Source organism: Cimex lectularius, unplaced genomic scaffold (assembly GCF_000648675.2).
Source record: "Cimex lectularius strain Harlan isolate CLEC.00 unplaced genomic scaffold, Clec_2.1 scaffold39, whole genome shotgun sequence".
NCBI lineage: Eukaryota > Metazoa > Arthropoda > Insecta > Hemiptera > Cimicidae > Cimex > Cimex lectularius.
This window is the reverse complement of record NW_019392653.1, coordinates 810,527-828,524: the sequence shown is the minus strand read 5'-3', so window position 1 is coordinate 828,524 and position 17,998 is coordinate 810,527. Positions and strand designations below refer to the sequence as shown.

The 17,998-nt window shown below is 35.2% G+C and overlaps 1 protein-coding gene across 1 annotated transcript in view; it reads left to right on the top strand.

The window, feature by feature from the left end:
• The first annotated feature begins 1,892 nt into the window (after positions 1 to 1,892).
• Positions 1,893 to 17,998, top strand: part of LOC106671162 — a 49,506-nt gene continuing 33,400 nt past the window's right edge. The window contains exon 1 of the mRNA XM_014402043.2: positions 1,893 to 2,051. The gene's annotated coding sequence lies outside the window, so the exon portion shown is untranslated. The remainder of the gene's footprint in view (positions 2,052 to 17,998) is intronic.

Below are 17,998 nucleotides of genomic sequence, written 5' to 3'. Positions count from 1 at the left end.
AATCTTTGCTTTTATTTGAATATTCAGGAGCGATTCATAACGCCATTCAATTGGAAATTTTCTTCTATCCGCACTATCTACAAGCCACAAAAACCAACCTTTCCAATCCATTTCAACCTTTCTGGTGTTCCTCAAGGGGGCATCATAGTTACGTAACTTTTCACACATAAATTGATAATGTTGTAGATTGATAAAAGCATCAATTTAAACAAAAAATAAATAAAGTTTAAATACTATTTAATATCAAGATATATTACAGGCAGCCCTAAAGAACATGAACAGAAAATTATTTAAAAAGATTAGGAGAAGTTCAATCACATTCCACAAATTAACAAGTAGAACAGAACAAAAATATATTTTTTTCACAAATAAACAAATTTCGTATATTTTTATATTTATAAAACATTTTTCTTTGCCAGAGCTAGAAATAGGAAAAACCTGATTTGCTAGCTTAAATGAGAGAGTGTGAAGAGGGGAGAGAACTTACGTATAAAGGTAAAACGTAGAAAAAGAGAAAGAGAGTTTGTTAGAAAAATAGAGGTCGACAGCAATATGACTGACAACAGCATAAATAGTATGTGAAAAAGGGATAGATAGATATATGGTAGATAGATGGATAGGTTGATAGATAGATAGAGAGGGAGGAGAAAGGTAGAGAATTGAGGGAGAGAATAGTAGTTGAGAGGTAGAACGGAGAAAATGAAAAAGAGAGCTTCTTAGAAAGATAAAGGTAGAGGCTGAGGTAGAAAGGATACCATAACGGGCTAGAAGCAATAAAAATAGTGTAAGAAAGTGAGTGAGAGAGAGGTAGACAGAGAGAAACAGACAGACTGAGAGAATCAGATAAAAATGAATTATTGCAAAAAAAGAGGTTTTAAACAAACAGTGAGGGGCATCGGTGGCCGCAACGGCGCGTTTACACGGTGCTCATCACTGAGGTAAAGGTCCCGAGTTCGAATACAGCGGCCTAGCATTCGAACCCGACATACTTACCGATGGACTTTACAAAAAAAAAATGTTATCAATTTTGTTTAATACCTCGTCCCTTTTAGTCCCTGCAGCTCCGAAGTTGGGATGAATGTTGATATTTTAACCGAGTTTCGACGCTGAAACATATTGCAACGCCTTGATTTAAAAACAAAGAAAGTTGTTGAAACAGGGATGTGTTGAGCAAGTTGATTTTTCTTCTTTCCCACGTCTGTGGGAATCCATGGCAAATCCATTGAAACGGAAATACAATAATAACCGGGCCGTAATAAAAATACGGGTGTTTCTCTCGAAATTTTCGCCTTCTTCTGTTTGAAAAAAAATTATATTTAATATCGAGGTTTTTATCGGCATTTTAACGCAGCGATACACTGCTTAGGTACAAGAGCTTTTTAAACCAAGCCACTGTCTTTTTAAAAAATTAAACAGGCTAGATATCGTTTTTTATTTGTTTAATAATTGATTATTAATTGTAGGTTTGAACTCTATTGGTGTGTTCATCTGTTTGTATGTCCGATTCTCGTTGCTTCTTATTTGCTGTGTTTTGCTATTGCAGTTTTTAGACAAAACTAGTTGTGAATGTATATAACCATAGGCATTAGAGATGTTCTAATTAAGGCTAAAACCACAAAACTTTTTATATAAATATTCTAATATTTAAAACTTTACGCGCACTTGTTAAGAATTTGCAATCAAGGAGGCGTCGGTTCGTTTGGGACTATTGAAAACTGTTCTTTTCGCGCTTCCATCGGATCGATATATTATGCATTTATGGTCACTTTTTATGGTTTTTACGAAAGGGATCGTTTCATAATTTCTCGACTGGAGAACACCGACGGCTTTCTTCGTGACCGCTCCACTCCTTTCTCATTCCTCTCCCACTTCTTACGGGCCGTCACGACTCGTGAGTCAGTACATTTCGGCGCTCCGCTCGATGAGCCAGTTTCCGATTCTGTAAAGTTGTCGTTTCTTGTTTTATCCAAACCGAAATTTAAAAAAAAAGTTGCTAGTTTTTTCTTGGTACCGGATTGGATTAAAATAGGCGGAGATGTAAAAAGGAAAAGGTAAGATTTTTCAGAGTCGCCTTTTTTTCTCAAATAACCGAACATCGTTGCATATTGGGTTTTCAGACTTCTTTTCGTACTAACAAGAACAATACGAAAGACCATCTAGAAATTTCAAAATGCGAGAAACAAACTCCTAAATAAATGACACAAAACTCATGATGAAAAACACAGAAAACAATCTATCACTACCAACAACTGATGAGCTTTTGCAGACACAAAAACGTACACCTAAATAAAAGACACAAAACTCATCATGAAAAGTACAGAAAACAATCTATCACAACCAACCTCTGATGAGCTTTTGCAGACGAAAAAACGTACACTGAAATGAATGACACAAAACTCATCATGAAAAACACAGACAACAATCTATCACAACCAACCTCTGATGAACTTTTGCAGACACAAAAACGCCCACCTAAATGAACGAAACAAAACTCATCATGAAAAACAAAGAAAACAATCGATCAAAACCAACTTCTGATGAGCTTTTGCAGACACAAAAACGTACACCTAATCTTTTCTAAAGACTCTGTAGAGTTAAAACTTTTCTAGAATAGCAGGAACTTGGATCTGCTCTCTTAAATTAATTTATGTACAATTGAAGTAAATCTGACACAAAAACCTTCATCTGTTGAATTGTATGAAGGTCTATAGAATTGATGCGGTTCTAGAAGCACCCAAACTTTAATCTATTGAATCATGTTGAATTAAAGCTGCAGTTGAGAGTCAAAAGCGCATATCAGATCTCATCTTTAACTTTATGGAACGTTGAAGCAGTTCTAGAAGCACTAAAACGTGGGTCTGTTCACATCTCTTAGTTTACGTAGAGTTCAAGCTGTTCTAGGAACACAAAAACTTAAATCGGTTCTCTTATATAAATTTGTGTACAAATGAAGTAGATCTGACACAACAACCTACATCAGTTGAATTCTATAAATGGCTGTAGAACTGATGCGGTACTAGAAGCACCCAAAATTGGATCTATCGAATCCTGTTGCATTAAAGCTGCTCTTGAGAGTCAAAAGCGTACACCAGACTCATCTTTAACTTTATGGAAGGTTGAAGCAGTTCTGAAAGCACTAAAACTTGGGTTCCTTTCCGTTTAGTTTATTTAGAGTTGAAGTTGTTCTAGGAACACAAAAACATGGGTCGGTTCTCTTTCATTAGGGACTTGAGCGTGATAGTAGTTCTAGAGACTCAAAAACGTAGACCTTTTCTGTATCTTTATGTAGAGTTGGAGTCTTTCTTAAAACACAAAATTTTTATCTGTTCACTACCATTAAGGGTTTGGAGGAAACAGGAGTTCTAGAGATCCGAAAACGTAGACCTTATTCTATATCTTTATGTAGACTTTAATCTTTCTAACTAAAACTTGGGTCTATTCACACCTATCAATTTTTGTAGAATTAATTCTACAGAATTCTAGAATCACTTAAACTTGGATTTTTTTTTCAGTTCTGTGGGCTTGAGAGTAAATATACTTTTAGAGCCACAAAAACATACACACGATATTTTCCATAAACTTCTGAAAAGTTGAGATTATTTTGGAAGCATAAAAACTTGTGTCTTTTTAGTTCTAATTATTTATTTATAGTTGAACTGGTTCAGAAGCCCGAAATTGTGAATATTTTTACTCCTAATAATATTTATGTAGAGGTGGAAGCGTCCTAAACGCTCAATAACGTGGATCTGTTCACACCTATTAATTTACGTAGAGTTGAGAATTTATGCAGCCTTAACGTACAAATTTGGATATGTCCAATTTCTGACAATTCATGTAGAGTTAAAGTGGTATTAGAAGCAAAAAAACCAGAACCTTTTTACTTACATAAGGTTTCACATTAGAAATAGTTCTACAGACTCAAGAACGTTATTGATTATTGATCTTAGTTATAACTTTATGCACAGTTGAAGTAGTGCTAGAAGGACACAAACTTGGATGTATTATCTTTTATTAATTTATGTAAAGTTGGAACAGTTCCGAAAGCAATAAGAAATGGGTATTGTGTATAGTTGAAAAGGTTGTAAATGCACATGACCTTAGAAATGTCTGGTTTTGTGAAATTTCTATAGAGTTACAGCAGTTCGAGAAGCACCAACAGTGGGATCTATTCATCTGTATAGAATTGAAGCAAAAACGTACACCTGTTATTTTCTATAACTTTATGAAAAATCTTTATTAATTTACGTGTCATTGAAGCACTTCTGGAAGCGACAATACTTGGACCTCTTCAATTCTATATCTTTACACAGATTTTAAGCAGTTGTAGAAGTGCAAAAACTTGGAGAATGATAGATGACCTAGATCTACTCACATATATTTGTTTATGTTGAGTTGGACCAGCTCAAGACACATGATAACATGGATCACTTCACATCTATCGTTGGAACAATTCTAGAGAGCATAAAAACTTAGATAGTTTCACTTCTATTAATTTATTTATAGCTCAAAAAGTTTTAGAAGCACTAAAACTACCTCGGTTAACATCTGTTAGTTTATGCAGAATTGGAGCAGTTCTAGACACACAAAAACGCACTTCTTATCTATTCTATTCTTTTTCTTCTCTCTGAAGAGTGGAAGTCATTCTAAAAGCATAAAAACTTAGATAGTTAATTACCTGTTAATTTATTTAGAGTTTAACCAATTTTAGAAGCACTAAAACAAGCATCAGTTGAAACGATTCTAGAAGCACAAAAACTAGGATCTGTTCGCTACCATTAAGGGTTTGGGAGAAACAGGAGTTCTAGAGATCCGAAAACGTAGACCTTATTTTATATCTTTATGTAGACTTTAATCTTTTATTGTTTAGTATTATGATATAATATAATATTATTATTAGTTTATGCAAAGTTGGAGCAGTTCTAGACACACAAAAACGCACTTCTCGTCTTTTCTATAACATTCTGAAGAGTTAAAGTCGTTCTAGAAGCATGAAAACTAGTATCTCTTTACTTCTATTAATTTATTGTTGAAGTGGTTCTAAAAGCACAAAACCTTGGATCATATCTATTAGTTTCTGCAAAGTAAAAGTACTAGAGACTCAAAAAAAAAAAAATAGACGTGGTCTCTATATGTAGACTTTATGTAGAGTTGGAACAGTTCAAGAAGCATAAATACCTGGATCAGTCCATATCTGCTGGTTTTTGAACAGCTGAAGCAGTTCTGGAAGCACTAAAACTTGGATCATATGTATTAGTTTATGCAGAGAAAAAGTACTAGAGACTCAAAAAAATAGACGTGATCTCTATATATTTTTATGTAGAGTTGGAACAGTTCAAGAAGCATAAATACCTGGATCAATCCATATTGTGGGGTTTTGTAGAGCTGAAGCAGTTCTGGAAGAACTAAAACTTGGTTCATATCTATTAGTTTATGCCGAGAAAAAGTACTAGAGACTCAAAAAAATAGACGTGATCTCTATATATTTTTATGTAGAGTTGGAACAGTTCAAGAAGCATAAATACCTGGATCAATCCATATTGTGGGGTTTTGTAGAGCTGAAGCAGTTCTGGAAGAACTAAAACTTGGTTCATATCTATTAGTTTATGCCGAGCACTAGAGACTCAAAAAATAGACATGATCTCTATATATTTCTATGTAGAGTTAAAACAGATAAAGAAGCATAAATGCCTGGATCATTCCATATCTGTTGGCTTCTGTAGAGCTGAAGCAGTTCTGGAAGCACAAAAATTTGGATCTATTAAATTCTTTTAATTTCTGTAGAATTGAAGCTGTGCAAGACACTTAGGTGTTAGGTTTTATAACTTTATGTTGCGTTCATGTAATTCTAGATGCGCAAAATCTTCGAGCTCACTTCTACATTCTGTAGTTAAAGTAGTTGTCGAAGAATATAATCTTGGCTCTGTTTGCTTTTATTAATTTCTGTAAAACTGAAGAAGGTTTAGGATACAAAAATAGTCACAATGAGCAAAATTAATTATCAAATTAGACCACAAACACAACAACAAACAAAATAATCATAAAAGAAAGCAAAGAAGACTTAACAGATTGATGAATGAAAACAAGATTACAACTCATGAAATTCAAGGAAGTAGTCTCATTGTTGGTAGCGTTCTCACGAGGTTCTTTATGCTGAGCTGGGCTCACACACACACACACACACACACACACACACACACACACACACACACACACACACACACACACACACACACACACACAAAATGAATATGCTAAGAATGCGTTACACCCAAAAAGGGAGAATTGGGACAAGGATTAAAAAGCAAGGGGACGGCGTGGTCCGCGTTTCATTGCCAGCTCAGACCGTGAAATCCATTTCGCCTTCCGAAAAAACTCTGAGACGATTAGCACAGAGAGAAGAAAAACATCTATTATTTCAAAAATACTGTCTGTAATATGCCCTGTAGCGTAAGAGAAAAGATCTGGCAATTATTCCAGTAAAAAAGTGGAAATTATTTTAACATCGATGCCATCATGCCCTGATCAGACTGAAAAAAAAATCACCTGGGATAATTGTAATGTGTATATGTTATACTGTACAAGGTTGCAAAAAGGTTTATGGCTTCAAAGATTTCCAATGCGATGATAGTTGCAAACCGAATCCTATCAACCTTGAGCAACCACGTATGATTGTTCGCATTTGCCTGGTTGATCATTGACATACTCGATCTGCCCTTCAGACAGTCATTTCCGCTGATATATGCAAAATGGTATTGAAATCTAAATTGAATAGGAATAATTTAAACTCAGAGTCGGTGGATTTTCTGGAATTTAAAATTGTTTTTTGAAAACTTAAAAATTAACGACATGGAGTCTCTACGTTTCTGACGAAGTTTTATATAGCTGTAATGTTTCTACGAGCTTTATGCTATTGTGTGAATTTCTGAATACTAAAGCAGTTTGAAAATAATGAAAGTAAAATCTTTAAAATTATTTGGAATTTCTATAAATTTTAAAAGATACAATTTTTTACAGTGGCTGGCGTTTGGAAAGACAAAACCGAACCTGCTCCCATATCTAACTTCGTTTTAGCAACACAAACAAAACATTGAGCTGTTTCGAACAATTAATTTTTTTAAATTTATGAAGTTGTAGATATACAAAAATCAACAAAGGCTAAAAAAACAAAAAATCTCTTCTATAACCATCTGTAGTTATAAACCATTATAAAAGCACAAAAACTTCATCTTTTCACTCTATAGCTTTATTAAATCCATTATATTTAGTGGTCTGATTGATCAAATTACTCTTTCAATTCAAAAATATTAATTCTTTTTGTGTAAGTTTTACCTGGTTGAAGTGAAAAAGTTAGTGTCACGAGCGGGATTCGAACCCACGACCTTCGGCTGCCGGCCAAGAGAGTCGTGGGTTCGAATCTCGCTCGTGACAGTAAATTTTTCATTGCAACCCAAACCTAACATAAAAACTAGCTTTATATTGAGTCGAGGCTTTTCTAGAAGCACAGAAACATGTGTCTGTTTTCTTCCATAAATTAGGGTAAAAATGAAGTAGATCAGTTAAAAAAACCTACACCTGCTGAATCTATAAAGGTTTGCAGAACTGATGCGATTCTAGAAGCAGCGGAAATCGGATCTATTGATTCCTGTTGAATTAGAGCTGCTCCTGAGAGTCAAAAGCGCATATCAGATCTCATCTTTAACTTTATGGAACGTTGAAGCAATTCTAGAAGCACTAAAACGTGGGTCTGTTCCCATCTGTTTACGTAGAGTTGAAGTTGTCCTAGAAGCATAAAATCTAGTATATGTTAAATTCTATTAATTTCTATAAATTTAAAGCAGTTCTACGAGCACTAGAATTTGGATCTGTTCACTTCTATTAATTTCTGTAGAGATTAAATCTTTCTGGAAGTATAAAAACTTAGACCTTAGCTCTTCTATACTTTAATGTAGAGCTGGGAAAGTTCTAGAAGCATAAAAACTAGTATCTGTTAAATTCTATTAAATCCTGTAGAGATTAAATCTTCCTGGAAGCATAAATACTTAAACCTTAGCTCTTCTATACTTTAATGTGGAGTTGGGATGGTTCTGGAAGCAGCCTTTCTAGATGCATAAAAACGTGGATATTTTTGCTTCTAATAATTTATGTAGAGTTAAAGCGGTTCTAGAAGCATAAAAACTTAGGATTGTTTACACGTGTTTATTTATGTAGTCCTGGTGCAGTTCTACAAGCTTATGGTTTTTCTACTATTAATTTCTGTAAAGTTGAACCAGTTCTAGAAGCAGAAAAACTATGAACTGTTCACTTCCATTATGGGTTTGAGAATAACAGTAGTTCTAGAGACCCAAAAACGTACCCTTGATCTCTTCTATACCTTTATGTTTACTTACTCTTTCTGGAAGCACAAAAACTATTGTGGAACTATTCAGTTCTATTAATTTATGTATATTTGAAGGGGTTTTAGAATAGCATAAAAACTAGGATCTGCTAAATTCTCTTAATTTCGATTTTGAGAAGCACTAAAACTTGGACCTGCTTATATCTGTTTGTTTATGTAGAGTGGAAACAGTTCTAGAAGCATAAAAACTAGGAGTGTTTTACATCTACTAATTTACGTAGAGTTGAAGTGTTTCTAGAAGCACAGAAATTTGGATCTGTCCGCATCTGTTAGTTTATATAAAGTAGATTTTTTACTCCTAATAATTTGTATACAGTTGGAGTAGTTCTAGATGCATAAAAAATTAGATATGTATATATCTATTAGTTTATGTACAGCTGAAGCATTTTTAGAAGCACTCAATCTTGGACCTGCTTATATCTGTTCGGTTATGTAGAGTTGAAACAGTTCTAGAAACATAAAAACTATAAGTGTTTGACTACTAATTTATGTAGAGTTTAAGTGTTTCTAGAAGCACAGAAATTTGGATCTATTAGTTTATATAAAGTTTAAGCCTTTCTAAAAGCCCAAAAATGTAGATTTTTTACCTTTAATATTTTATATACAGTGAAGTAGTTCGAGAAGCATAAAAACTTGGATGTGTATATATTTATTAGTTTATGTAGAGTTGAAGCCTTTCTAGAAACAAAAACGTGTATATTTTTACTTCTATTATTTTATGTACAGTTGACACATTTTGAGAAACTCTAAAACTTGGGCCTGCTTATGTCTGTTTGTTTATGTAGAGTAGAAACAGTTCTAGAAGCATAAAAATATGAGTGTTTTACTTCTACTAATTTATGTAGAGTTGAAGTGTTTCTAAAAGCGCAGAAATTTGGATCTGACCGCATCTGTTAGTTTATATAAATTTGAAGCCTTTCTAGAAGCCCAAAAATGTAGATTTTGTACTCATAATAATTTATATACAGTTGAAGTAGTTCTAGAAGCATAAAAACTTAGATATGTATCTTTCTATTAGTTTATGTACAGATGAAGCATTTTGAGAAGCACTAAAACTTGGACCTGTTTATATCTGTTTATTTGTGTAGAATCTTTCTGGAAGCACAAAAACTATTGTGGAACTATTCACTTCTATTAATTTATGTATATTTGAAGGGGTTCTAGAAGCATAAAAACTAGGATCTGCTAAATTTTCTTAATTTCGATTTTTAGAAGCACTAAAACTTGGATCTGCTTATATCTATTTATGTAGATTGAAACAGTTCTAGAAGCATAAAAATATGAGTGTTTTACTTCTACTAATTTATGTAGAGTTGAAGTGTTTCGAGAAGCGCAGAAATTTGGATCTGTTCCCATCTGTTAGTTTATATAAAGTTGAAGCCTTTCTAAAAGCCCAAAAATGTAGATTTTTTTCTCATAATAATTTATGTACAGTTGAAGTAGTTCTAGAACATAAAAACTGGGAAGTTCATATATCTATTAGTTTATGTAAAGTTAAAGCGTTGGAGAAAGCCCAAAAACGTGGATATTTGTACTTCTAATGTTTTATGTACAGTTGAAACAGTTTTAGAAGCACTAAAACTTGGACCTGGTTATATCTGTTTGTTTATGTAGAGTTCAAACAGTTCTAGAAACATAAAAACTTGGCAGTGCATATATCTATTAGTTTACGTAGAGTTGAAGCATTGATAAAAGCCGAATAACGTGGACATTTTTACTTCTATTATTTTATGTACAGTTAAAGCATTTTTAGAAGCACTATAACTTGTACCTGTTTATAACTGTTTGTTTATTTATAGTTGAAACAGTTCTAGAAGCATTAAAACGGTAGGATTTACTTCTACTAATTTGTGTAGAGATCAAGTGTTTCTAGAAGCACAAAAACTTGGATCGATTCAAAACTAATTTCTGTAGTTCTGGGGACTCAAAATCGCACATCCGATTTCTTTTACCGATTTTTGATGAGCTAATGTGTTTCTGGATACAGAAACAAAAAAACAACCGAAACGAAAAGATTTTAAGAAGTTTAAAAATATATCTGTACGATGCATGGAGAAGTGAGTTTTTCGGTTCAGTAACAGAACTTACTAAGTACGACCTTTCTGCGTGCCCTGCCTCGTTCTCAAATACATTCAGCTCATGTCAAAATGTTCCAGCTCGTTGACATACCAGTCGTGTTTTAAAGACCTGGAACCGGTTCGGGGAACGAGATGTAAATCAGCGTTCAAGATCTGGTCTCGTACGTCGAATAACAAAAAGGAACGCTATTGTTTCTCTTTGGTAAATGGAAACCTTACAATGGCTCATTATTTCAACGGTCTTTTAAAAATGAAAGGACGGCACGAATTTTGCAATATTTTTTTATATTTTTTTATTTAAGGAATACTGCGTAGTTGAAAGCACATTTGAAAAATTGATGATCCGGTTTTTCTTTACAGTCCTGAAATGAGAGCATCCGAGATTCGGCCCATGGCAAAATCACAGAGTCGGAAGCAATATCCCCCTTCGGCCGTTTATCTGGGGCTTTATTGCCGGCGGGTTCGGTGAAGCAGAAGGGACTTGAAGAAACGCCTCCGGGGGTTCCTTCGATCCGAGACGCTGAGCGACACCTCGCCTGGAACCGAAGTTCCGCGGTTCTTCGCCGGTCAAACGGATTCGGGGGAAAATAACAAAGCGGGACAATCCCCTCATAAAACAAACTCAAATCAACTCTGTTACAAAGTGAAATACGGAAATAAAAATCGATAAATCATAATCTCTTCATTTGGAGAGAGGGATTGAGATTGAGATTGAGATAGAGAGAGAGAGAGAGAGAGAGAGAGAGAGAGAGAGAGAGAGAGATGTAGAAGGACAGTCCAACAACCATAAAATAAGACAGACAGCAATAGAAATAAAAGAGTCTGTGAACTGTGAACGAGAGATAGATATAAAGAGAAAATATGGGAAAAAAGAGAGAGAGAGTGAGATAAACAGACAAAACAGAGAGAATGAGTTAGAGAAAGATGTCTAGATAGACAGAGTTAGAGAGGAAGAGATGCAAAGAAAAAGAATGAGATAGAGAAAGATAGATAGATAGAGATAGAGATAGATAGATAAATAGATAGATAGATAGATAGATATATAGATAGATAGATAGATAGATAGATAGATAGATAGATAGATAGATAGATAGATAGATAGAGAGAGAGAGAGAGAGAGAGAGAGAGAGAGAGAGAGAGAGAGAGACGTAGAGATAGACAGATACTCACGAAGAAACAAATTGAGAGGAGTAGAGAAAGAATTGAGGAAGAAAGTTTGTGACATTAATACATTTCCGTAGTCAGGTAACTCGACATCAAGTCAGTGTCATAAGCAAGGTGAGGTAAGACCTAATAATAACCCTTGTGCCACGTTCTGCTCACACCTACTCCTACCTTAATCTTGAAATTAATTTTTTTTTTTAATTCCTATTGAATGTTATATACATGCTGTGAACAGTAACGCATAGGGAAATTTATGAAAGTATGCTGTTTTTCGTGTGAATGTGATCTGATTTTCAGTCCTTTCATATACAGGGTGAATTGCTACTCGTGCTACAAACTTCTCCAGTAGATTCTTCACCCTAAAATGAACAAAAAAGTTCATATTGTCCATGGTCCGATTCTCANAATGGTTGAGAATCGGACCATGGACAATATGAACTTTTTTGTTCATTTTAGGGTGAAGAATCTACTGGAGAAGTTTGTAGCACGAGTAGCAATTCACCCTGTATGTTTTTCACACAACCCAAATCAAGATTATTCTCATTATTGTACGGATATATTTTTCTGCGACTGCATTAATGACGGAGTATTAAAATTTTATAATTAAGCTCAATTATTTTTATGGTGTTATTCTGTTCATTGAGATGCACACGCGAGATAACCCGCGGCCCTCCATCGGAGAGTGAACGCCTCACTCTTAACCGGGTTCGGCCGAAGGTCGACAAATTGGAAATAATTCCGTGCCTCGGCCTTGACCACGGGTGCGTGTCGTCTCGCTGATTCGAATTTAAAAGTTTGGAGAAAGATCGGCCGAATTGCGCCTTAACGACGCCGTCACATCCCGTGGATAATTAGGGGAGTGCGTCCGCCGGCGGGTAAACCCAAGGGGGGAAAAACGAGAAAGCGTTTTCATGAAATTCTGTACAGAACTTCATGGATCGACAATGAGCATCGGTTATGCAATTTGGTCGCAGGCGCTGTTCCCCAGAGTGAGAAATGCGACCGCTGCTTATTGAAATTTAAAAAAAATGCTTTGTTAAAACTCAATTGAGAAAATTACCTTGAAGGACTGGTTCACCTGGAAAATCATAGAAGAAAAGAAGCATTTTCGCTAAAATTACTAGAGTTGATGGGTGAAATAATGGCATACAGTACTAAAAAGACTCGAACTTTTACTATACTTACATGGGTTTTCAACTTTTTGTATATGCATGGTGTCAAATTACAAATGACTCCTCAGGCTTTCTCAAAAACTATTCTAATATTTCTTTAATAGTTTACTAGTCTTTTTCTTAAAGCCTGCATATAATAATTACTTAAATAATTTATAACAAAAACGATAAAAAACAATTACCATATAATCTAAGAACCTACTCGTTCATAAACAGGTCCCTAGACCACTGTCATCTTAAACGGCCGAATTTTTAGAACGAGCTTACTTATTGCACAGTTCAGTTAATTTGTGCGCTTTTATGAGTTTTGTGAAACGGGAAAAGATTGAGGTTTTGAATAAAATATAATTGGGAGCTCGGATGAGGTTGGAGAAAGAAGATTTTAGTCACCTTACAGAGAATTTTAAAGGACTGCGCATGAGTTCGTTTAAAACCGGTTAGGAATGGTTATGTTTTGTCAGGATATGTAGGATTAGAAATGGTTTGGCGTAGTTAGGTAGGGTTAAGTTAGGGTTAAAATAAGAAATGGTTAGGTTAGGAAGGAGAGTTAGGGTTAGGGTAAGGAATGATGATGTTACGTCACGTTAGGTACATTAGGGATAGAGGGTTGCGTTAGGTATAGTATTGTTTAGTTATGTTATGTACCTAGTTTTATATTTAGGGTTAGGAATGATCAGGTTAGGTAGGGTTAGAGATAGGTTTAGGTTTAGTTAGAATAGAGATGGTGAAGCTAGGGTTATAGATAGGAAAGTTTAGAATTATGGCTAGTGTTAGAAATGGTTAGGTTAAGTAGGGTTACATTAGGGTTAAATTAGGTTAAGTTAGGTAGGATTGGAGTTAGGGTTAGGGTTAGGAATGATTCGGTTTGGTCAGGCCTACTACTCCTATGTAAGGTTATGTTGCGGTTCGGGTTAGGAATGATTAGGTCAGAAACGATTTCAGTTAGGGCTAGCGTTAGTAATGGTACGTCAGTTTACGTACGACTAAACGTAGGGTTAGTTAGGAATGACTAGATTTAGGCAGACTAGAAAGGGTTAAATTAGATTTATGGTTAGAATAGTTAGGTTAGATATGATTAAAGTTAGAAGTAGGGTTAAAAAAGTTTAGGCGTAGTTCCAAGGTAGGGTTAAGTTGGAAGAAGGTTAAGAATGGTTATGTTACGTCAGTTTAGGTAGGATCTAAAGGTTAAGAGTGTTTATGTAAGGTATGTTTAGAGATATGGTAAGAGTTATGAATAGTTAGGTTAGGTAGAGGTAAGGTTAGGTTTAGGGATTGTTACGTTACCTTAGGTTTATGGTTAGGAACGGGTTTGGTTTGGTTAGGTTTAGGGAAAAGTTAGGTGAGTAATATGAAGAAACAAATCGAGTTTGTTTGACAATTTTCACCTTGCAAAAGCAGGTTTTGAGAAAACGAGATGGGAGACTTGTAAATTGAAACCCTGTATATATAATATTTATCGGAAGAGTAAAACAGATTGGGCATATTAATGAATAATTAATGCCACAAAATTCAATCCGACTACCTTTTGACGAACAATGAAAACACTTGCGAAAGCATTATTTAAATACAATACCAACTGATTTCGTAGGAAGACATTGTTAAAAATAATTCATCTGTAAACCAATATAAATGTTAATAATTAGTTTAAAATATTAGGGTTGTAAATTATAACCTTCGCACTTTACAAAATTTCTATTTTTTTTGTCGTACCGTGCTACATAATTGTTGACGCTAATGTCAATCTTAGTTAAATAATGTGGACCAATTGAAACAGGAAACGGTAGGCAGTTAAAGGGGCGAAGATGGCAAATAGAAAATTACAGCATAAAGATTTTCAGTCTTCATTGTATTCTCACGGCTAATCGGGAACGGAGGTGGGTCAAGGAGGTGTCCTTTGGATGTCCATTTACGGCCGACGAGGCCGCGATGAGATGCACCTCACGCCTACCTCCAAGACGTTCACGTCCCTTTCGATTGTGCGGAATAACGGACTTATAATTACTCGCTTTCACTTCCCACGAGGGTTTTAAATTGGTCGACCAGGTTTTTTTTTTCTGTTCGCATACAGAAGCGTTGCATCAGTCCTGGGTCAAATTAAGCGGGTTGTTTTAATTTTAGCTATGTTCTTTCCTGATTTCATAATATACGAATGTCTTAAAAGAGTCAAATTGTACAAATAATTATCTGGTCATAGGAAAATTCTAAATATAGAGTCAACTCGTTCATTATTATTTAATCTATCTTTATCAGGAAAATTAAATATTTTTCCAAGTATCCAACATAGCAATTTTTCTATTTTTTATGTCTATTATCTTGAAATGTTTATTTGATATAAATTGATGTATTTGGTCGTAAAGGATTCAGGCTTAATTTTTCGAAACATCTACAAACTCAATGATGGCGATAAATCGGGGGTATAAGCAGGGAGAGGCGATACATGTACATTTCACGTTTCTGCTCTGCATACTTCTTAGGATGTTTTATTCCGTTCTACATTATTCCTTAGTTAGTAATTAATTATACTTTTTAATTTAAGGTCTTGTTGAGAGATGAGTGCCAAGAAAAAGCAAGGGGGAGAGAGGGAGAGAGAGCAAGAAGAGGGAAGAGAAAGAGACAGAAGCAGAGAGAGAGATAGAGATAGAAACATAGAGAGAGAGAGAGAGAGAGAGAGAGAGAGAGAGAGAGAGAGAGAATGACATTTATTCCAAATACTGCGCGGTAAAACAAAAAAGAAAGAAAGGAAAAGAGGTAAAGAGCCAGTGAGACAGGTAGATAGAGAGATAGAGATAGATAGAGAGGGGGTAGAAAAAGAGGTGAAAAGAGGAGAGAGAGAGAGAGAGAGAGAGAGAGAGAGAGAGAGAGAGAGAGAGAGAGTGTGAGAGACAAGGAGACAGTCAGGTAAAGAGAGAGTGTTATAGAGACACAGACAGAAAGACGGACAGACCTGCAGACAGACAGAAATATAGACAGAAAGAAAGAAAGAGAGAGAGAGAGAGAGAGAGAGAGAGTGAGAGAGAGAGATAGAGAGAGATGGACAGACAGACAAAAAGAGAGATGAACGGAGGCAAAGAAAGAGGGAAATAAACAAAGCGACGTCAGAGAAAGAAAGGGAGAGACAGAACAAAAGTGAGAGAAACGAAGAGACAGTCAGAGAAAGAGATAAAAAGAAATTACAGGGAGACACAGGCAGAAATAGTGAAACAAAGAGAGAATGAAAAAACCTGTACCTGACACAATAAAATGATAAAGCGTCAATCAGTTAAACATGGGAAAAACAATACTTTACTAACTTGTACGCTTACAACTTGTAAAGTTAGTCTTGTACGCTTTTTATTTGTTCAATTACATTTTTTCGTTTTATTTTGTACAACTAAAAACTCAACTTTTATTAGGTTTTATTAAATTTTCGTATTTTTCTCATTGTTGTTGTACGAGCCACTGAGGGATGTTTTTAAGTGGAAATTTGTTTTCTATGTTGTATTTCAAGTATTTTTTCATGATACAAACGAATTACGGACCCATGGGAAAATGAGAAAGACATCCTGTAAGGAAAAGATGGGAATAAGGGGGCAGACCGACACGGCTTTATCTCCGGGAAGGCCGAGGGAAATGAGGAAAACTTTCTTTTTCCATCTCTCGACTTTCGGTCCGGCGGCGCTTCAAAGGACGAAGACAAATCGGTGACAAATCGCTCAAAAGTACAAATTCCTCCTCCGTTTTGGGCGTTTTCATCTTACCCGCCAACGCATACACAATGAGCTCCATCGGGCGTTCCGTTCCTGAAAGAATCCAGGATTCGGCTTAGCCGCCGATTCCTTTCTGCTGTCAAATCCTGACAAGAAAAACGACAAAACGTACAAAAGATCTTTTGTTTGCGCGGTTCGGATCGTTATTTGTTTGAAGAAACATCAAGACTTCGAGCCAGTATTTTCCGAAAGACTTGTTTCCATTTTTTCCCCCGATCGGTTCTCATAAAAATTATCCTTGAAAGATACATAATTGTTTCTGTAAGCTAAACATTATGTTCATTATTTGAACAATTTTATCCAGTTGCTGCTGCAAACTGCAAGCAAGGACTGGCAATCACCAGCCCTATGAGCAATTTAAAAATAAGACTGTAATTTTTCCAGAACCTTCGATTCTTTCGTCCGTTCCTTTTGTTTCATTTTGCCTTTCAACTCTCCTTCTGTCAGGGACAGGTCGAAGGGAACCTCGTGAATGTCTTAGAAAGATTCTCTCAGATTCCATGGATAAACGTACAGAAAGAGTTGACTTGTCCATTGTCGAATTTTTAAAAAACTTTCAACCCTTATTGGCTTTCTAAAATAGTCTGAACCGACTTTCCTTTTTATTTTTTAAATTAATAGTGTAGCCAATATCGACGGTAATAAGTGGCTTGTGTCATGAAATATTAGGTGTGAATGTTTTCCTTCTTTGTTTCTTGTTCTTTTCTATTAAGTTTCTACGCTCCATCGGTTCCATTGTTCTCAGATCAGCCAGCCTTGGAAAGTAGAGCTACGGTGCGAGGAACAGGTGTGTTCCAGGGGCTCTCAAGCATAGTCGGGTTTAGGCAAAAAGTTGTTTATAAAAAAAAGAACTGGATAATTTATTAAATTACTCCGCGAGCCGAGAAAGAACATTTCTGGTCCGTCCGTATTCGCTGAGCGGCGTCGGACCGGTTTCCTCTTGTAAAAATTATCGCGCCTCGCCGTGGATTGTTATAATCCGAGGCTGCCATACACTCCAGATTGACAGATTAAACGGCCCATTATTTTTTTAACTTTTAATGATACCCCAAGAGGGCAATAACTGCAAATTACCGGTTTTATACGCATGAAATACCCTCATAAACTCTGCCATTCACAAAAATCAGTCCATCTTTCAATATAAAAAAAAAATATATATCAAAAGATAAAACGGTATTAAAAATTTGTTTTTCAAAAGCAAAAAACTCTCTTAATTCGATTTCTATTATATAGTACAAAGAAAATACGTTTTTCAAACATTTAGCACCTAGGTGAAATCAAATCGCCTAATACATCTTAAGTGTATAATTTTTAAATTTTTAGGCAAGCTGGTACGTTGGTAATATGCTTGGTTTGTTTACTTTTTACGTAGATTCTATAATTTTCAAAATGTAGAATGAAAAAGTAAAGAAAATAAGTTGGTCAGATAGATTCGTTGGTTGG